This window comes from Taudactylus pleione, unplaced genomic scaffold (assembly GCF_031769625.1).
Source record: "Taudactylus pleione unplaced genomic scaffold, aTauple2 ptg000015l, whole genome shotgun sequence".
In the NCBI taxonomy this organism is placed as follows: Eukaryota; Metazoa; Chordata; class Amphibia; order Anura; family Myobatrachidae; genus Taudactylus; species Taudactylus pleione.
The window spans coordinates 4,248,485-4,270,651 of NW_028284417.1; positions in this window are offsets into that span (position 1 = coordinate 4,248,485).

Below are 22,167 nucleotides of genomic sequence, written 5' to 3' on the forward strand. Positions count from 1 at the left end.
AAGCACTAGATTGGGAGCAGGCATGGGGCTGAGTAGAAAGTATGAAATAGAAGAACTAGATTGGGAGCAGGAGTGGGGCTGAGTAGAAAGTATGAAATAGAAGCACTAGATTGGGATCAGGAGTGGGGCTGAGTAGAAGGTATGAAATAGAAGCACTAGATTGGGAGCAGGAGTGGTGCTGAGTAGAAAGTATGAAATAGAAGCACTAGATTGGGAGCAGGCATGGGGCTGAGTAGAAAGTATGAAATAGAAGAACTAGATTGGGAGCAGGAGTGGGGCTGAGTAGAAAGTATGAAATAGAAACACTAGATTGGGAGTAGGAGTGGGGCTGAGTAGAAAGTATGAAATAGAAGCACTAGATTGGGATCAGGAGTGGGGCTGAGAAGAAAGTATGAAATAGAAGCACTAGATTGGGATCAGGAGTGGGGCTGAGTAGAAAGTATGAAATAGAAGTACTAGATTGGGATCAGGAGTGGGGCTGAGTAGAAAGTATGAAATAGAAGCACTAGATTGGGAGTAGGAGTGGGGCTGAGTAGAAGATATGAAATAGAAGCACTAGATTGGGATCAGGAGTGGGGCTGAGAAGAAAGTATGAAATAGAAACACTACATTGGGATCAAGAGTGGGGCTGAGTAGAAAGTATGAAATAGAAGCACTAGATTGGGATCAGGAGTGAGGCAGAGTAGTAAGTATGAAATTGAAGCACTAGATTGGGAGCAGGAGTGGGGCTGAGTAGAAAGTATGAAATAGACGCACTAGATTGGGAGCAGGAGTGGTGCTGAGTAGAAAGTATGAAATAGAAGCACTAGATTGGGAGCAGGCATGGGGCTGAGTAGAAAGTGTGAAATAGAAGAACTAGGTTGGGAGCAGGAGTGGGGCTGAGTAGAAAGTATGAAATAGAAACACTAGATTGGGAGTAGGAGTGGGGCTGAGTAGAAAGTATGAAATAGAAGCACTAGATTGAGATCAGGAGTGGGGCAGAGAAGAAAGTATGAAATAGAAGCACTATATTGGGATCAGGAGTGGGGCTGAGTAGAAAATATGAAATAGAAACACTAGATTTTTATCAGGAGTGGGGCTGAGTAGAAAGTATGAAATAGAAACACTAGATTGGAAGCAGGGGTGGGGCTGAGTAGAAAGTGTGAAATAGAAACACTAGATTGGGATCAGGAGTGGGGCTGAGTTGAAAGTATGAAATAGAATCACTAGATTGGGAGCAGGAGTGGGGCTGAGTAGAAAGTCTGAAATAGAAACACTAGATTGGGAGTAGTAGTGGGGCTGAGTAGAAAGTATGAAATAGAAGCACTAGATTGGGAGTAGGAGTGGGGCTGAGTAGAAGGTATGAAATAGAAGCACTAGATTGGGATCAGGAGTGGGGCTGAGTAGAAAGTATGAAATAGAAGCACTAGATTGGGATCAGGAGTGGGGCTGAGTAGAAGGTATGAAATAGAAGCACTAGATTGGGAGCAGGAGTGGTGCTGAGTAGAAAGTATGAAATAGAAGCACTAGATTGGGAGCAGGCATGGGGCTGAGTAGAAAGTATGAAATAGAAGAACTAGATTGGGAGCAGGAGTGGGGCTGAGTAGAAAGTATGAAATAGAAACACTAGATTGGGAGTAGGAGTGGGGCTGAGTAGAAAGTATGAAATAGAAGCACTAGATTGGGATCAGGAGTGGGGCTGAGAAGAAAGTATGAAATAGAAGCACTAGATTGGGATCAGGAGTGGGGCTGAGTAGAAAGTATGAAATAGAAGTACTAGATTGGGATCAGGAGTGGGGCTGAGTAGAAAGTATGAAATAGAAGCACTAGATTGGGAGTAGGAGTGGGGCTGAGTAGAAGATATGAAATAGAAGCACTAGATTGGGATCAGGAGTGGGGCTGAGAAGAAAGTATGAAATAGAAACACTACATTGGGATCAGGAGTGGGGCTGAGTAGAAAGTATGAAATAGAAGCACTAGATTGGGATCAGGAGTGAGGCTGAGTAGAAAGTATGAAATTGAAGCACTAGATTGGGAGCAGGAGTGGGGCTGAGTAGAAAGTATGAAATAGACGCACTAGATTGGGAGCAGGAGTGGTGCTGAGTAGAAAGTATGAAATAGAAGCACTAGATTGGGAGCAGGCATGGGGCTGAGTAGAAAGTATGAAATAGAAGAACTAGGTTGGGAGCAGGAGTGGGGCTGAGTAGAAAGTATGAAATAGAAACACTAGATTGGGAGTAGGAGTGGGGCTGAGTAGAAAGTATGAAATAGAAGCACTAGATTGGGATCAGGAGTGGGGCAGAGAAGAAAGTATGAAATAGAAGCACTATATTGGGATCAGGAGTGGGGCTGAGTAGAAAATATGAAATAGAAACACTAGATTGGGATCAGGAGTGGGGCTGAGTAGAAAGTATGAAATAGAAACACTAGATTGGAAGCAGGGGTGGGGCTGAGTAGAAAGTGTGAAATAGAAACAATGATTGGGATCAGGAGTGGGGCTGAGTTGAAAGTATGAAATAGAATCACTAGATTGGGAGCAGGAGTGGGGCTGAGTAGAAAGTCTGAAATAGAAACACTAGATTGGGAGTAGTAGTGGGGCTGAGTAGAAAGTATGAAATAGAAGCACTAGATTGGGAGTAGGAGTGGGGCTGAGTAGAAGGTATGAAATAGAAGCACTAGATTGGGATCAGGAGTGGTGCTGAGTAGAAAGTATGAAATAGAAACACTAGATTGGGAGTAGGAGTGGGGCTGAGTAGAAAGTATGAAATAGAAGCACTAAATTGGGAGTAGGAGTGGTGCTGAGAAGAAAGTATGAAATAGAAGCACTAGATTGGGAGCAGGAGTGGGGCTGAGTAGAAATTATGAAATAGAAGCACTAGATTGGGAGCAGGAGTGGTGCTGAGAAGAAAGTATGAAATAGAAGCACTAGATTGGGAGTAGGAGTGGGGCTGAGTAGAAATTATGAAATAGAAGCACTAGATTGGGATCAGGAGTGGTGCTGAGTAGAAAGTATAAAATAGAAGCACTAGATTGGGAGCAGGAGTAGGGCTGAGTAGAAAGTATGAAATCGAAGCACTAGATTGGGATCAGGAGTGGGGCTGAGAAGAAAGTATGAAATAGAAGCACTAGATTGGGATCAGGAGTGGGGCTGAGTAGAAAGTATGAAATAGAAGCACTAGATTGGGATCAGGAGTGGGGCTGAGTAGAAGGTATGAAATAGAAGCACTAGATTGGGAGCAGGCATGGGGCTGAGTAGAAAGTATGAAATAGAAGAACTAGATTGGGAGCAGGAGTGGGGCTGAGTAGAAAGTATGAAATAGAAACACTAGATTGGGAGTAGTAGTGGGGCTGAGTAGAAAGTATGAAATAGAAGCACTAGATTGGCAGCAGGAGTGGGGCTGAGTAGAAAGTATGAAATAGAAACACTACATTGGGATCAGGAGTGGGGCTGAGTAGAAAGTATGAAATAGAAGCACTAGATTGGGATCAGGAGTGAGGCTGAGTAGAAAGTATGAAATAGAAGCACTAGATTGGGAGTAGGAGTGGGGCTGAGAAGAAGGTATGAAATAGAAGCACTAGATTGGGATCAGGAGTGGTGCTGAGTAGAAAGTATGAAATAGAAACACTAGATTGGGAGCAGCAGTGGGGCTGAGTAGAAAGTATGAAATAGAAGCACTAGATTGGGAGCAGGAGTGGGGCTGAGTAGAAATAATGAAATAGAAGCACTAGATTGGGAGCTGGAGTTGTGCTGAGAAGAAAGTATGAAATAGAAGCACTAGATTGGGAGCAGGAGAGGGGCTGTGTAGAAATTATGAAATCGAAGCACTAGATTGGGAGCAGGAGTGGTGCTGAGAAGAAAGTATGAAATAGAAGCACTAGATTGGGATCAGGAGTGGGGCTGAGTAGAAAGTATGAAATAGAAGCACTAGATTGGGATCAGGAGTGGGGCTGAGTAGAAGGTATGAAATAGAAGCACTAGATTGGGAGCAGGAGTGGTGCTGAGTAGAAAGTATGAAATAGAAGCACTAGATTGGGAGCAGGCATGGGGCTGAGTAGAAAGTATGAAATAGAAGAACTAGATTGGGAGCAGGAGTGGGGCTGAGTAGAAAGTATGAAATAGAAACACTAGATTGGGAGTAGGAGTGGGGCTGAGTAGAAAGTATGAAATAGAAGCACTAGATTGGGATCAGGAGTGGGGCTGAGAAGAAAGTATGAAATAGAAGCACTAGATTGGGATCAGGAGTGGTGCTGAGTAGAAAGTATGAAATAGAAGCACTAGATTGGGATCAGGAGTGGGGCTGAGTAGAAAGTATGAAATAGAAGCACTAGATTGGGAGTAGGAGTGGGGCTGAGTAGAAGATATGAAATAGAAGCACTAGATTGGGATCAGGAGTGGGGCTGAGAAGAAAGTACGAAATAGAAACACTACATTGGGATCAGGAGTGGGGCTGAGTAGAAAGTATGAAATAGAAGCACTAGATTGGGATCAGGAGTGAGGCTGAGTAGAAAGTATGAAATAGAAGCACTAGATTGGGAGCAGGCATGGGGCTGAGTAGAAAGTATGAAATAGAAGAACTAGGTTGGGAGCAGGAGTGGGGCTGAGTAGAAAGTATGAAATAGAAACACTAGATTGGGAGTAGGAGTGGGGCTGAGTAGAAAGTATGAAATAGAAGCAATAGATTGGGATCAGGAGTGGGGCTGAGTAGAAAATATGAAATAGAAACACTAGATTGGGATCAGGAGTGGGGCTGAGTAGAAAGTATGAAATAGAAACACTAGATTGGAAGCAGGGGTGGGGCTGAGTAGAAAGTGTGAAATAGAAACACTAGATTGGGATCAGGAGTGGGGCTGAGTTGAAAGTATGAAATAGAATCACTAGATTGGGAGCAGGAGTGGGGCTGAGTAGAAAGTCTGAAATAGAAACACTAGATTGGGAGTAGTAGTGGGGCTGAGTAGAAAGTATGAAATAGAAGCACTAGATTGGGAGTAGGAGTGGGGCTGAGTAGAAGGTATGAAATAGAAGCACTAGATTGGGATCAGGAGTGGTGCTGTGTAGAAAGTATGAAATAGAAACACTAGATTGGGAGTAGGAGTGGGGCTGAGTAGAAAGTATGAAATAGAAGCACTAGATTGGGAGTAGGAGTGGTGCTGAGAAGAAAGTATGAAATAGAAGCACTAGATTGGGAGAAGGAGTGGGGCTGAGTAGAAATTATGAAATAGAAGCACTAGATTGGGAGCAGGAGTGGTGCTGAGAAGAAAGTATGAAATAGAAGCACTAGATTGGGAGTAGGAGTGGGGCTGAGTAGAAATTATGAAATAGAAGCACTAGATTGGGATCAGGAGTGGTGCTGAGTAGAAAGTATAAAATAGAAGCACTAGATTGGGAGCAGGAGTAGGGCTGAGTAGAAAGTATGAAATCGAAGCACTAGATTGGGATCAGGAGTGGGGCTGAGAAGAAAGTATGAAATAGACGCACTAGATTGGGATCAGGAGTGGGGCTGAGTAGAAAGTATGAAATAGAAGCACTAGATTGGGATCAGTAGTGGGGCTGAGAAGAAAGTATGAAATAGAAGCACTAGATTGGGATCAGGAGTGGTGCTGAGTAGAAAGTATGAAATAGAAGCACTAGATTGGGATCAGGAGTGGGGCTGAGTAGAAAGTATGAAATAGAAGCACTAGATTGGGAGTAGGAGTGGGGCTGAGTAGAAGATATGAAATAGAAGCACTAGATTGGGATCAGGAGTGGGGCTGAGAAGAAAGTACGAAATAGAAACACTACATTGGGATCAGGAGTGGGGCTGAGTAGAAAGTATGAAATAGAAGCACTAGATTGGGATCAGGAGTGAGGCTGAGTAGAAAGTATGAAATAGAAGCACTAGATTGGGAGCAGGCATGGGGCTGAGTAGAAAGTATGAAATAGAAGAACTAGGTTGGGAGCAGGAGTGGGGCTGAGTAGAAAGTATGAAATAGAAACACTAGATTGGGAGTAGGAGTGGGGCTGAGTAGAAAGTATGAAATAGAAGCAATAGATTGGGATCAGGAGTGGGGCTGAGTAGAAAATATGAAATAGAAACACTAGATTGGGATCAGGAGTGGGGCTGAGTAGAAAGTATGAAATAGAAACACTAGATTGGAAGCAGGGGTGGGGCTGAGTAGAAAGTGTGAAATAGAAACACTAGATTGGGATCAGGAGTGGGGCTGAGTTGAAAGTATGAAATAGAATCACTAGATTGGGAGCAGAAGTGGGGCTGAGTAGAAAGTCTGAAATAGAAACACTAGATTGGGAGTAGTAGTGGGGCTGAGTAGAAAGTATGAAATAGAAGCAATAGATTGGGAGTAGGAGTGGGGCTGAGTAGAAGGTATGAAATAGAAGCAGTAGATTGGGATCAGGAGTGGTGCTGTGTAGAAAGTATGAAATAGAAACACTAGATTGGGAGTAGGAGTGGGGCTGAGTAGAAAGTATGAAATAGAAGCACTAGATTGGGAGTAGGAGTGGTGCTGAGAAGAAAGTATGAAATAGAAGCACTAGATTGGGAGAAGGAGTGGGGCTGAGTAGAAATTATGAAATAGAAGCACTAGATTGGGAGCAGGAGTGGTGCTGAGAAGAAAGTATGAAATAGAAGCACTAGATTGGGAGTAGGAGTGGGGCTGAGTAGAAATTATGAAATAGAAGCACTAGATTGGGATCAGGAGTGGTGCTGAGTAGAAAGTATAAAATAGAAGCACTAGATTGGGAGCAGGAGTAGGGCTGAGTAGAAAGTATGAAATCGAAGCACTAGATTGGGATCAGGAGTGGGGCTGAGAAGAAAGTATGAAATAGAAGCACTAGATTGGGATCAGGAGTGGGGCTGAGTAGAAAGTATGAAATAGAAGCACTAGATTGGGATCAGGAGTGGGGCTGAGTAGAAGGTATGAAATAGAAGCACTAGATTGGGAGCAGGCATGGGGCTGAGTAGAAAGTATGAAATAGAAGAACTAGATTGGGAGCAGGAGTGGGGCTGAGTAGAAAGTATGAAATAGAAACACTAGATTGGGAGTAGTAGTGGGGCTGAGTAGAAAGTATGAAATAGAAGCACTAGATTGGGAGCAGGAGTGGGGCTGAGTAGAAAGTATGAAATAGAAACACTACATTGGGATCAGGAGTGGGGCTGAGTAGAAAGTATGAAATAGAAGCACTAGATTGGGATCAGGAGTGAGGCTGAGTAGAAAGTATGAAATAGAAGCACTAGATTGGGAGTAGGAGTGGGGCTGAGAAGAAGGTATGAAATAGAAGCACTAGATTGGGATCAGGAGTGGTGCTGAGTAGAAAGTATGAAATAGAAACACTAGATTGGGAGCAGCAGTGGGGCTGAGTAGAAAGTATGAAATAGAAGCACTAGATTGGGAGCAGGAGTGGGGCTGAGTAGAAATTATGAAATAGAAGCACTAGATTGGGAGCTGGAGTGGTGATGAGTAGAAAGTATGAAATAGAAGCACTAGATTGGGATCAGGAGTGGGGCTGAGTAGAAAGTATGAAATAGAAGCACTAGATTGGGATCAGGAGTGGGGCTGAGTAGAAGGTATGATATAGAAGCACTAGATTGGGAGCAGGAGTGGTGCTGAGTAGAAAGTATGAAATAGAAGCACTAGATTGGGAGCAGGAGTGGGGCTGAGTAGAAAGTATGAAATAGAAGAACTAGATTGGGAGCAGGAGTGGGGCTGAGTAGAAAGTATGAAATAGAAACACTAGATTGGGAGTAGGAGTGGGGCTGAGTAGAAAGTATGAAATAGAAGCACTAGATTGGGATCAGGAGTGGGGCTGAGAAGAAAGTATGAAATAGAAGCACTAGATTGGGATCAGGAGTGGTGCTGAGTAGAAAGTATGAAATAGAAGCACTAGATTGGGATCAGGAGTGGGGCTGAGTAGAAAGTATGAAATAGAAGCACTAGATTGGGAGTAGGAGTGGGGCTGAGTAGAAGATATGAAATAGAAGCACTAGATTGGGATCAGGAGTGGGGCTGAGAAGAAAGTATGAAATAGAAGCACTAGATTGGGATCAGGAGTGGGGCTGAGTAGAAAGTATGAAATAGAAGTACTAGATTGGGATCAGGAGTGGGGCTGAGTAGAAAGTATGAAATAGAAGCACTAGATTGGGAGTAGGAGTGGGGCTGAGTAGAAGATATGAAATAGAAGCACTAGATTGGGATCAGGAGTGGGGCTGAGAAGAAAGTATGAAATAGAAACACTACATTGGGATCAGGAGTGGGGCTGAGTAGAAAGTATGAAATAGAAGCACTAGATTGGGATCAGGAGTGAGGCTGAGTAGAAAGTATGAAATTGAAGCACTAGATTGGGAGCAGGAGTGGGGCTGAGTAGAAAGTATGAAATAGACGCACTAGATTGGGAGCAGGAGTGGTGCTGAGTAGAAAGTATGAAATAGAAGCACTAGATTGGGAGCAGGCATGGGGCTGAGTAGAAAGTATGAAATAGAAGAACTAGGTTGGGAGCAGGAGTGGGGCTGAGTAGAAAGTATGAAATAGAAACACTAGATTGGGAGTAGGAGTGGGGCTGAGTAGAAAGTATGAAATAGAAGCACTAGATTGGGATCAGGAGTGGGGCAGAGAAGAAAGTATGAAATAGAAGCACTATATTGGGATCAGGAGTGGGGCTGAGTAGAAAATATGAAATAGAAACACTAGATTGGGATCAGGAGTGGGGCTGAGTAGAAAGTATGAAATAGAAACACTAGATTGGAAGCAGGGGTGGGGCTGAGTAGAAAGTGTGAAATAGAAACACTAGATTGGGATCAGGAGTGGGGCTGAGTTGAAAGTATGAAATAGAAGCACTAGATTGGGATCAGGAGTGGGGCTGAGTAGAAAGTATGAAATAGAAGTACTAGATTGGGATCAGGAGTGGGGCTGAGTAGAAAGTATGAAATAGAAGCACTAGATTGGGAGTAGGAGTGGGGCTGAGTAGAAGATATGAAATAGAAGCACTAGATTGGGATCAGGAGTGGGGCTGAGTAGAAAGTCTGAAATAGAAACACTAGATTGGGAGTAGTAGTGGGGCTGAGTAGAAAGTATGAAATAGAAGCACTAGATTGGGAGTAGGAGTGGGGCTGAGTAGAAGGTATGAAATAGAAGCACTAGATTGGGATCAGGAGTGGTGCTGAGTAGAAAGTATGAAATAGAAACACTAGATTGGGAGTAGGAGTGGGGCTGAGTAGAAAGTATGAAATAGAAGCACTAGATTGGGAGTAGGAGTGGTGCTGAGAAGAAAGTATGAAATAGAAGCACTAGATTGGGAGCAGGAGTGGGGCTGAGTAGAAATTATGAAATAGAAGCACTAGATTGGGAGCAGGAGTGGTGCTGAGAAGAAAGTATGAAATAGAAGCACTAGATTGGGAGTAGGAGTGGGGCTGAGTAGAAATTATGAAATAGAAGCACTAGATTGGGATCAGGAGTAGTGCTGAGTAGAAAGTATAAAATAGAAGCACTAGATTGGGAGCAGGAGTAGGGCTGAGTAGAAAGTATGAAATCGAAGCACTAGATTGGGATCAGGAGTGGGGCTGAGAAGAAAGTATGAAATAGAAGCACTAGATTGGGATCAGGAGTGGGGCTGAGTAGAAAGTATGAAATAGAAGCACTAGATTGGGATCAGGAGTGGGGCTGAGTAGAAGGTATGAAATAGAAGCACTAGATTGGGAGCAGGCATGGGGCTGAGTAGAAAGTATGAAATAGAAGAACTAGATTGGGAGCAGGAGTGGGGCTGAGTAGAAAGTATGAAATAGAAACACTAGATTGGGAGTAGTAGTGGGGCTGAGTAGAAAGTATGAAATAGAAGCACTAGATTGGCAGCAGGAGTGGGGCTGAGTAGAAAGTATGAAATAGAAACACTACATTGGGATCAGGAGTGGGGCTGAGTAGAAAGTATGAAATAGAAGCACTAGATTGGGATCAGGAGTGAGGCTGAGTAGAAAGTATGAAATAGAAGCACTAGATTGGGAGTAGGAGTGGGGCTGAGAAGAAGGTATGAAATAGAAGCACTAGATTGGGATCAGGAGTGGTGCTGAGTAGAAAGTATGAAATAGAAACACTAGATTGGGAGCAGCAGTGGGGCTGAGTAGAAAGTATGAAATAGAAGCACTAGATTGGGAGCAGGAGTGGGGCTGAGTAGAAATTATGAAATAGAAGCACTAGATTGGGAGCTGGAGTTGTGCTGAGAAGAAAGTATGAAATAGAAGCACTAGATTGGGAGCAGGAGAGGGGCTGTGTAGAAATTATGAAATCGAAGCACTAGATTGGGAGCAGGAGTGGTGCTGAGAAGAAAGTATGAAATAGAAGCACTAGATTGGGATCAGGAGTGGGGCTGAGTAGAAAGTATGAAATAGAAGCACTAGATTGGGATCAGGAGTGGGGCTGAGTAGAAGGAATGAAATAGAAGCACTAGATTGGGAGCAGGAGTGGTGCTGAGTAGAAAGTATGAAATAGAAGCACTAGATTGGGAGCAGGCATGGGGCTGAGTAGAAAGTATGAAATAGAAGAACTAGATTGGGAGCAGGAGTGGGGCTGAGTAGAAAGTATGAAATAGAAACACTAGATTGGGAGTAGGAGTGGGGCTGAGTAGAAAGTATGAAATAGAAGCACTAGATTGGGATCAGGAGTGGGGCTGAGAAGAAAGTATGAAATAGAAGCACTAGATTGGGATCAGGAGTGGTGCTGAGTAGAAAGTATGAAATAGAAGCACTAGATTGGGATCAGGAGTGGGGCTGAGTAGAAAGTATGAAATAGAAGCACTAGATTGGGAGTAGGAGTGGGGCTGAGTAGAAGATATGAAATAGAAGCACTAGATTGGGATCAGGAGTGGGGCTGAGAAGAAAGTACGAAATAGAAACACTACATTGGGATCAGGAGTGGGGCTGAGTAGAAAGTATGAAATAGAAGCACTAGATTGGGATCAGGAGTGAGGCTGAGTAGAAAGTATGAAATAGAAGCACTAGATTGGGAGCAGGCATGGGGCTGAGTAGAAAGTATGAAATAGAAGAACTAGGTTGGGAGCAGGAGTGGGGCTGAGTAGAAAGTATGAAATAGAAACACTAGATTGGGAGTAGGAGTGGGGCTGAGTAGAAAGTATGAAATAGAAGCACTAGATTGGGATCAGGAGTGGGGCTGAGTAGAAAATATGAAATAGAAACACTAGATTGGGATCAGGAGTGGGGCTGAGTAGAAAGTATGAAATAGAAACACTAGATTGGAAGCAGGGGTGGGGCTGAGTAGAAAGTGTGAAATAGAAACACTAGATTGGGATCAGGAGTGGGGCTGTGTTGAAAGTATGAAATAGAATCACTAGATTGGGAGCAGGAGTGGGGCTGAGTAGAAAGTCTGAAATAGAAACACTAGATTGGGAGTAGTAGTGGGGCTGAGTAGAAAGTATGAAATAGAAGCACTAGATTGGGAGTAGGAGTGGGGCTGAGTAGAAGGTATGAAATAGAAGCACTAGATTGGGATCAGGAGTGGTGCTGTGTAGAAAGTATGAAATAGAAACACTAGATTGGGAGTAGGAGTGGGGCTGAGTAGAAAGTATGAAATAGAAGCACTAGATTGGGAGTAGGAGTGGTGCTGAGAAGAAAGTATGAAATAGAAGCACTAGATTGGGAGCAGGAGTGGGGCTGAGTAGAAATTATGAAATAGAAGCACTAGATTGGGAGCAGGAGTGGTGCTGAGAAGAAAGTATGAAATAGAAGCACTAGATTGGGAGTAGGAGTGGGGCTGAGTAGAAATTATGAAATAGAAGCACTAGATTGGGATCAGGAGTGGTGCTGAGTAGAAAGTATAAAATAGAAGCACTAGATTGGGAGCAGGAGTAGGGCTGAGTAGAAAGTATGAAATCGAAGCACTAGATTGGGATCAGGAGTGGGGCTGAGAAGAAAGTATGAAATAGAAGCACTAGATTGGGATCAGGAGTGGGGCTGAGTAGAAAGTATGAAATAGAAGCACTAGATTGGGATCAGGAGTGGGGCTGAGTAGAAGGTATGAAATAGAAGCACTAGATTGGGAGCAGGCATGGGGCTGAGTAGAAAGTATGAAATAGAAGAACTAGATTGGGAGCAGGAGTGGGGCTGAGTAGAAAGTATGAAATAGAAACACTAGATTGGGAGTAGTAGTGGGGCTGAGTAGAAAGTATGAAATAGAAGCACTAGATTGGGAGCAGGAGTGGGGCTGAGTAGAAAGTATGAAATAGAAACACTACATTGGGATCAGGAGTGGGGCTGAGTAGAAAGTATGAAATAGAAGCACTAGATTGGGATCAGGAGTGAGGCTGAGTAGAAAGTATGAAATAGAAGCACTAGATTGGGAGTAGGAGTGGGGCTGAGAAGAAGGTATGAAATAGAAGCACTAGATTGGGATCAGGAGTGGTGCTGAGTAGAAAGTATGAAATAGAAACACTAGATTGGGAGCAGCAGTGGGGCTGAGTAGAAAGTATGAAATAGAAGCACTAGATTGGGAGCAGGAGTGGGGCTGAGTAGAAATTATGAAATAGAAGCACTAGATTGGGAGCTGGAGTGGTGCTGAGAAGAAAGTATGAAATAGAAGCACTAGATTGGGAGCAGGAGAGGGGCTGTGTAGAAATTATGAAATCGAAGCACTAGATTGGGAGCAGGAGTGGTGCTGAGAAGAAAGTATGAAATAGAAGCACTAGATTGGGATCAGGAGTGGGGCTGAGTAGAAAGTATGAAATAGAAGCACTAGATTGGGATCAGGAGTGGGGCTGAGTAGAAGGTATGATATAGAAGCACTAGATTGGGAGCAGGAGTGGTGCTGAGTAGAAAGTATGAAAGAGAAGCACTAGATTGGGAGCAGGAGTGGGGCTGAGTAGAAAGTATGAAATAGAAGAACTAGATTGGGAGCAGGAGTGGGGCTGGGTAGAAAGTATGAAATAGAAACACTAGAATGGGAGTAGGAGTGGGGCTGAGTAGAAAGTATGAAATAGAAGCACTAGATTGGGATCAGGAGTGGGGCTGAGAAGAAAGTATGAAATAGAAGCACTAGATTGGGATCAGGAGTGGGGCTGAGTAGAAAGTATGAAATAGAAGCACTAGATTGGGATCAGGAGTGGGGCTGAGTAGAGAGTATGAAATAGAAGCACTAGATTGGGAGTAGGAGTGGGGCTGAGTAGAAGATATGAAATAGAAGCACTAGATTGGGATCAGGAGTGGGGCTGAGAAGAAAGTATGAAATAGAAACACTACATTGGGATCAGGAGTGGGGCTGAGTAGAAAGTATGAAATAGAAGAACTAGATTGGGATCAGGAGTGAGGCTGAGTAGAAAGTATGAAATTGAAGCACTAGATTGGGAGCAGGAGTGGGGCTGAGTAGAAAGTATGAAATAGAAGCACTAGATTGGGAGCAGGAGTGGTGCTGAGTAGAAAGTGTGAAATAGAAACACTAGATTGGGATCAGGAGTGGGGCTGAGTTGAAAGTATGAAATAGAATCACTAGATTGGGAGTAGGAGTGGGGCTGAGTAGAAAGTCTGAAATAGAAACACTAGATTGGGAGTAGTAGTGGGGCTGAGTAGAAAGTATGAAATAGAATCACTAGATTGGGAGTAGGAGTGGGGCTGAGTAGAAGGTATGAAATAGAAGCACTAGATTGGGATCAGGAGTGGTGCTGAGTAGAAAGTATGAAATAGAAACACTAGATTGGGAGTAGGAGTGGGGCTGAGTAGAAAGTATGAAATAGAAGCACTAGATTGGGAGTAGGAGTGGTGCTGAGAAGAAAGAATGAAATAGAAGCACTAGATTGGGAGCAGGAGTGGGGCTGAGTAGAAATTATGAAATAGAAGCACTAGATTGGGAGCAGGAGTGGTGCTGAGAAGAAAGTATGAAATAGAAGCACTAGATTGGGAGTAGGAGTGGGGCTGAGTAGAAATTATGAAATAGAAGCACTAGATTGGGATCAGGAGTGGTGCTGAGTAGAAAGTATAAAATAGAAGCACTAGATTGGGAGCAGGAGTAGGGCTGAGTAGAAAGTATGAAATCGAAGCACTAGATTGGGAGCAGGAGTGGGGCTGAGAAGAAAGTATGAAATAGAAGCACTAGATTGGGATCAGGAGTGGGGCTGAGTAGAAAGTATGAAATAGAAGCACTAGATTGGGAACAGGAGTGGGGCTGAGTAGAAGGTATGAAATAGAAGCACTAGATTGGGAGCAGGAGTGGTGCTGAGTAGAAAGTATGAAATAGAAGCACTAGATTGGGAGCTGGCTTGGGGCTGAGTAGAAAGTATGAAATAGAGGAACTAGATTGGGAGCAGGAGTGGGGCTGAGTAGAAAGTATGAAATAGAAACACTAGATTGGGAGTAGGAGTGGGGCTGAGTAGAAAGTATGAAATAGAAGCACTAGATTGGGATCAGGAGTGGGGCTGAGAAGAAAGTATGAAATAGAAGCACTAGATTGGGATCAGGAGTGGGGCTGAGTAGAAAGTATGAAATAGAAGCACTAGATTGGGATCAGGAGTGGGGCTGAGTAGAAGGTATGAAATAGAAGCACTAGATTGGGAGCAGGAGTGGTGCTGAGTAGAATGTATGAAATAGAAGCACTAGATTGGGAGCAGGCATGGGGCTGAGTAGAAAGTATGAAATAGAAGAACTAGATTGGGAGCAGGAGTGGGGCTGAGTAGAAAGTATGAAATAGAAACACTAGATTGGGAGTAGGAGTGGGGCTGAGTAGAAAGTATGAAATAGAAGCAAAAGATTGGGATCAGGAGTGGGGCTGAGAAGAAAGTATGAAATAGAAGCACTAGATTGGGATCAGGAGTGGGGCTGAGTAGAAAGTATGAAATAGAAGCACTAGATTGGGATCAGGAGTGGGGCTGAGTAGAAAGTATGAAATAGAAGCACTAGATTGGGAGTAGGAGTGGGGCTGAGTAGAAGAAAGTATGAAATAGAAGCACTAGATTGGGATCAGGAGTGGGGCTGAGAAGAAAGTATGAAATCGAAGCACTAGATTGGGAGCAGGAGTGGGGCTGAGAAGAAAGTATGAAATAGAAGCACTAGATTGGGAGCAGGAGTGGGGCTGAGTAGAAAGTATGAAATAGAAGCACTAGATTGGGATCAGGAGTGGGGCTGAGTAGAAGGTATGAAATAGAAGCACTAGATTGGGAGCAGGAGTGGTGCTGAGTAGAAAGTATGAAATAGAAGCACTAGATTGGGAGCAGGCATGGGGCTGAGTAGAAAGTATGAAATAGAAACACTAGATTGGGAGCAGGAGTGGGGCTGAGTAGAAGGTATGAAATAGAAGCACTAGATTGGGAGTAGTAGTGGGGCTGAGTAGAAAGTATGAAATAGAAGCACTAGATTGGGAGCAGGAGTGGGGCTGAGTAGAAAGTATGAAATAGAAACACTACATTGGGATCAGGAGTGGGGCTGAGTAGAAAGTATGAAATAGAAGCACTAGATTGGGATCAGGAGTGAGGCTGAGTAGAAAGTATGAAATAGAAGCACTAGATTGGGAGTAGGAGTGGGGCTGAGAAGAAGGTATGAAATAGAAGCACTAGATTGGGATCAGGAGTGGTGCTGAGTAGAAAGTATGAAATAGAAACACTAGATTGGGAGCAGGAGTGGGGCTGAGTAGAAAGTATGAAATAGAATCACTAGATTGGGATCAGGAGTGGGGCTGAGTAGAAAGTATGAAATCGAAGCACTAGATTGGGAGCAGGAGTGGGGCTGAGAAGAAAATATGAAATAGAAGCACTAGATTGGGATCAGGAGTGGGGCTGAGTAGAAAGTATGAAATAGAAGCACTAGATTGGGATCAGGAGTGGGGCTGAGTAGAAGCTATGAAATAGAAGCACTAGATTGGGAGCAGGAGTGGTGCTGAGTAGAAAGTATGAAATAGAAGCACTAGATTGGGAGCAGGCATGGGGCTGAGTAGAAAGTATGAAATAGAAACACTAGATTGGGAGCAGGAGTGGGGCTGAGTAGAAAGTATGAAATAGAAACACTAGATTGGGAGTAGGAGTGGGGCTGAGTAGAAAGTATGAAATAGAAGCACTAGATTGGGATCAGGAGTGGGGCTGAGAAGAAAGTATGAAATAGAAGCTCTAGTTGGGATCAGGAGTGGGGCTGAGTAGAAAGTATGAAATAGAAGCACTAGATTGGGATCAGGAGTGGGGCTGAGTAGAAAGTATGAAATAGAAGCACTAGATTGGGAGTAGGAGTGGGGCTGAGTAGAAGATATGAAATAGAAGCACTAGATTGGGATCAGGAGTGGGGCTGAGAAGAAAGTATGAAATCGAAGCACTAGATTGAGAGCAGGAGTGGGGCTGAGAAGAAAGTATGAAATAGAAGCACTAGATTGGGATCAGGAGTGGGGCTGAGTAGAAGGTATGAAATAGAAGCACTAGATTGGGAGCAGGAGTGGTGCTGAGTAGAAAGTATGAAATAGAAGCACTAGATTGGGAGAAGGCATGGGGCTGAGTAGAAAGTATGAAATAGAAACACTAGATTGGGATCAGGAGTGGGGCTGAGTAGAAGGTATGAAATAGAAGCACTAGATTGGGAGTAGTAGTGGGGCTGAGTAGAAAGTATGAAATAGAAGCACTAGATTGGGAGCAGGAGTGGGGCTGAGTAGAAAGTATGAAATAGAAACACTACATTGGGATCAGGAGTGGGGCTGAGTAGAAAGTATGAAATTGAAGCACTAGATTGGGATCAGGAGTGAGGCTGAGTAGAAAGTATGAAATAGAAGCACTAGATTGGGAGTAGGAGTGGGGCTGAGAAGAAGGTATGAAATAGAAGCACTAGATTGGGATCAGGAGTGGTGCTGAGTAGAAAGTATGAAATAGAAACACTAGATTGGGAGCAGGAGTGGGGCTGAGTAGAAAGTATGAAATAGAAGCACTAGATTGGGAGCAGGAGTGGGGCTGAGTAGAAATTATGAAATAGAAGCACTAGATTGGGAGGTGGAGTGGTGCTGAGAAGAAAGTATGAAATAGAAGCACTAGATTGGGAGCAGGAGAGGGGCTGTGTAGAAATTATGAAATCGAAGCACTAGATTGGGAGCAGGAGTGGTGCTGAGAAGAAAGTATGAAATAGAAGCACTAGATTGGGATCAGGAGTGGGGCTGAGTAGAAAGTATGAAATAGAAGCACTAGATTGGGATCAGGAGTGGGGCTGAGTTGAAGGTATGAAATAGAAGCACTAGATTGGGAGCAGAAGTGGTGCTGAGTAGAAAGTATGAAATAGAAGCACTAGATTGGGAGCAGGCATGGGGCTGAGTAGAAAGTATGAAATAGAAGAACTAGGTTGGGAGCAGGAGTGGGGCTGAGTAGAAAGTATGAAATAGAAACACTAGATTGGGAGTAGGAGTGGGGCTGAGTAGAAAGTATGAAATAGAAGCACAAGATTGGGATCAGGAGTGGGGCAGAGAAGAAAGTATGAAATAGAAGCACTATATTGGGATCAGGAGTGGGGCTGAGTAGAAAATATGAAATAGAAACACTAGATTGGGATCAGGAGTGGGGCTGAGTAGAAAGTATGAAATAGAAACACTAGATTGGAAGCAGGAGTGGGGCTGAGTAGAAAGTGTGAAATAGAAACACTAGATTGGGATCAGGAGTGGGGCTGAGTTGAAAGTATGAAATAGAATCACTAGATTGGGAGTAGGAGTGGGGCTGAGTAGAAAGTATGAATTAGAAACACTAGATTGGGAGTAGTAGTGGGGCTGAGTAGAAAGTATGAAATTGAAGCACTAGATTGGGATCAGGAGTGAGGCTGAGTAGAAAGTATGAAATAGAAGCACTAGATTGGGAGTAGGAGTGGGGCTGAGAAGAAGGTATGAAATAGAAGCACTAGATTGGGATCAGGAGTGGTGCTGAGTAGAAAGTATGAAATAGAAACACTAGATTGGGAGCAGGAGTGGGGCTGAGTAGAAAGTATGAAATAGAAGCACTAGATTGGGAGCAGGAGTGGGGCTGAGTAGAAATTATGAAATAGAAGCACTAGATTGGGAGCTGGAGTGGTGCTGAGAAGAAAGTATGAAATAGAAGCACTAGATTGGGAGCAGGAGAGGGGCTGTGTAGAAATTATGAAATCGAAGCACTAGATTGGGAGCAGGAGTGGTGCTGAGAAGAAAGTATGAAATAGAAGCACTAGATTGGGATCAGGAGTGGGGCTGAGTAGAAAGTATGAAATAGAAGCACTAGATTGGGATCAGGAGTGGGGCTGAGTAGAAAGTATGAAATAGAAGCACTAGATTGGGAGCAGGAGTGGTGCTGAGTAGAAAGTATGAAATAGAAGCACTAGATTGGGAGCAGGCATGGGGCTGAGTAGAAAGTATGAAATAGAAGAACTAGATTGGGAGCAGGAGTGGGGCTGAGTAGAAAGTATGAAATAGAAACACTAGATTGGGAGTAGGAGTGGGGCTGAGTAGAAAGTATGAAATAGAAGCACTAGATTGGGATCAGGAGTGGGGCTGAGAAGAAAGTATGAAATAGAAGCACTAGATTGGGATCAGGAGTGGGGCTGAGTAGAAAGTATGAAATAGAAGCACTAGATTGGGATCAGGAGTGGGGCTGAGTAGAAAGTATGAAATAGAAGCACTAGATTGGGAGTAGGAGTGGGGCTGAGTAGAAGATATGAAATAGAAGCACTAGATTGGGATCAGGAGTGGGGCTGAGAAGAAAGTATGAAATAGAAACACTACATTGGGATCAGGAGTGGGGCTGAGTAGAAAGTATGAAATAGAAGCACTAGATTGGGATCAGGAGTGAGGCTGAGTAGAAAGTATGAAATTGAAGCACTAGATTGGGAGCAGGAGTGGGGCTGAGTAGAAAGTATGAAATAGAAGCACTAGATTGGGAGCAGGAGTGGTGCTGAGTAGAAAGTATGAAATAGAAGCACTAGATTGGGAGCAGGCATGGGGCTGAGTAGAAAGTATGAAATAGAAGAACTAGATTGGGATCAGGAGTGGGGCTGAGTAGAAAGTATGAAATAGAAGCACTAGATTGGGAGCAGGAGTGGTGCTGAGTAGAAAGTATGAAATAGAAGCACTAGATTGGGAGCAGGAGTGGTGCTGAGTAGAAAGTATGAAATAGAAACACTAGATTGGGAGTAGGAGTGGGGCTGAGTAGAAAGTATGAAATAGAAGCACTAGATTGGGATCAGGAGTGGGGCTGAGAAGAAAGTATGAAATAGAAGCACTAGATTGGGATCAGGAGTGGGGCTGAGTAGAAAGTATGAAATAGAAGCACTAGATTGGGATCAGGAGTGGGGCTGAGTAGAAAGTATGAAATAGAAGCACTAGATTGGGAGTAGGAGTGGGGCTGAGTAGAAGATATGAAATAGAAGCACTAGATTGGGATCAGGAGTGGGGCTTAGAAGAAAGTATGAAATAGAAACACTACATTGGGATCAGGAGTGGGGCTGAGTAGAAAGTATGAAATAGAAGCACTAGATTGGGATCAGGAGTGAGGCTGAGTAGAAAGTATGAAATTGAAGCACTAGATTGGGAGCAGGAGTGGGGCTGAGTAGAAAGTATGAAATAGAAGCACTAGATTGGGAGCAGGAGTGGTGCTGAGTAGAAAGTATGAAATAGAAGCACTAGATTGGGAGCAGGCATGGGGCTGAGTAGAAAGTATGAAATAGAAGAACTAGATTGGGAGTAGGAGTGGGGCTGAGAAGAAGGTATGAAATAGAAGCACTAGATTGGGATCAGGAGTGGTGCTGAGTAGAAAGTATGAAATAGAAACACTAGATTGGGAGCAGGAGTGGGGCTGAGTAGAAAGTATGAAATAGAAGCACTAGATTGGGAGCAGGAGTGGGGCTGAGTAGAAATTATGAAATAGAAGCACTAGATTGGGAGCTGGAGTGGTGCTGAGAAGAAAGTATGAAATAGAAGCACTAGATTGGGAGCAGGAGAGGGGCTGTGTAGAAATTATGAAATCGAAGCACTAGATTGGGAGCAGGAGTGGTGCTGAGAAGAAAGTATGAAATAGAAGCACTAGATTGGGATCAGGAGTGGGGCTGAGTAGAAAGTATGAAATAGAAGCACTAGATTGGGATCAGGAGTGGGGCTGAGTAGAAAGTATGAAATAGAAGCACTAGATTGGGAGCAGGAGTGGTGCTGAGTAGAAAGTATGAAATAGAAGCACTAGATTGGGAGCAGCCATGGGGCTGAGTAGAAAGTATGAAATAGAAGAACTAGATTGGGAGCAGGAGTGGGGCTGAGTAGAAAGTATGAAATAGAAACACTAGATTGGGAGTAGGAGTGGGGCTGAGTAGAAAGTATGAAATAGAAGCACTAGATTGGGATCAGGAGTGGGGCTGAGAAGAAAGTATGAAATAGAAGCACTAGATTGGGATCAGGAGTGGGGCTGAGTAGAAAGTATGAAATAGAAGCACTAGATTGGGATCAGGAGTGGGGCTGAGTAGAAAGTATGAAATAGAAGCACTAGATTGGGAGTAGGAGTGGGGCTGAGTAGAAGATATGAAATAGAAGCACTAGATTGGGATCAGGAGTGGGGCTGAGAAGAAAGTATGAAATAGAAACACTACATTGGGATCAGGAGTGGGGCTGAGTAGAAAGTATGAAATAGAAGCACTAGATTGGGATCAGGAGTGAGGCTGAGTAGAAAGTATGAAATTGAAGCACTAGATTGGGAGCAGGAGTGGGGCTGAGTAGAAAGTATGAAATAGAAGCACTAGATTGGGAGCAGGAGTGGTGCTGAGTAGAAAGTATGAAATAGAAGCACTAGATTGGGAGCAGGCATGGGGCTGAGTAGAAAGTATGAAATAGAAGAACTAGATTGGGATCAGGAGTGGGGCTGAGTAGAAAGTATGAAATAGAAGCACTAGATTGGGAGCAGGAGTGGTGCTGAGTAGAAAGTATGAAATAGAAGCACTAGATTGGGAGCAGGAGTGGTGCTGAGTAGAAAGTATGAAATAGAAACACTAGATTGGGAGTAGGAGTGGGGCTGAGTAGAAAGTATGAAATAGAAGCACTAGATTGGGATCAGGAGTGGGGCTGAGAAGAAAGTATGAAATAGAAGCACTAGATTGGGATCAGGAGTGGGGCTGAGTAGAAAGTATGAAATAGAAGCACTAGATTGGGATCAGGAGTGGGGCTGAGTAGAAAGTATGAAATAGAAGCACTAGATTGGGAGTAGGAGTGGGGCTGAGTAGAAGATATGAAATAGAAGCACTAGATTGGGATCAGGAGTGGGGCTGAGAAGAAAGTATGAAATAGAAACACTACATTGGGATCAGGAGTGGGGCTGAGTAGAAAGTATGAAATAGAAGCACTAGATTGGGATCAGGAGTGAGGCTGAGTAGAAAGTATGAAATTGAAGCACTAGATTGGGAGCAGGAGTGGGGCTGAGTAGAAAGTATGAAATAGAAGCACTAGATTGGGAGCAGGAGTGGTGCTGAGTAGAAAGTATGAAATAGAAGCACTAGATTGGGAGCAGGCATGGGGCTGAGTAGAAAGTATGAAATAGAAGAACTAGATTGGGATCAGGAGTGGGGCTGAGTAGAAAGTATGAAATAGAAGCACTAGATTGGGAGTAGGAGTGGGGCTGAGTAGAAGATATGAAATAGAAGCACTAGATTGGGATCAGGAGTGGGGCTGAGAAGAAAGTATGAAATAGAAACACTACATTGGGATCAGGAGTGGGGCTGAGTAGAAAGTATGAAATAGAAGCACTAGATTGGGATCAGGAGTGAGGCTGAGTAGAAAGTATGAAATTGAAGCACTAGATTGGGAGCAGGAGTGGGGCTGAGTAGAAAGTATGAAATAGAAGCACTAGATTGGGAGCAGGAGTGGTGCTGAGTAGAAAGTATGAAATAGAAGCACTAGATTGGGAGCAGGCATGGGGCTGAGTAGAAAGTATGAAATAGAAGAACTAGGTTGGGAGCAGGAGTGGGGCTGAGTAGAAAGTATGAAATAGAAACACTAGATTGGGAGTAGGAGTGGGGCTGAGTAGAAAGTATGAAATAGAAGCACAAGATTGGGATCAGGAGTGGGGCAGAGAAGAAATTATGAAATAGAAGCACTATATTGGGATCAGGAGTGGGGCTGAGTAGAAAATATGAAATAGAAACACTAGATTGGGATCAGGAGTGGGGCTGAGTAGTAAGTATGAAATAGAAACACTAGATTGGAAGCAGGAGTGGGGCTGAGTAGAAAGTGTGAAATAGAAACACTAGATTGGGA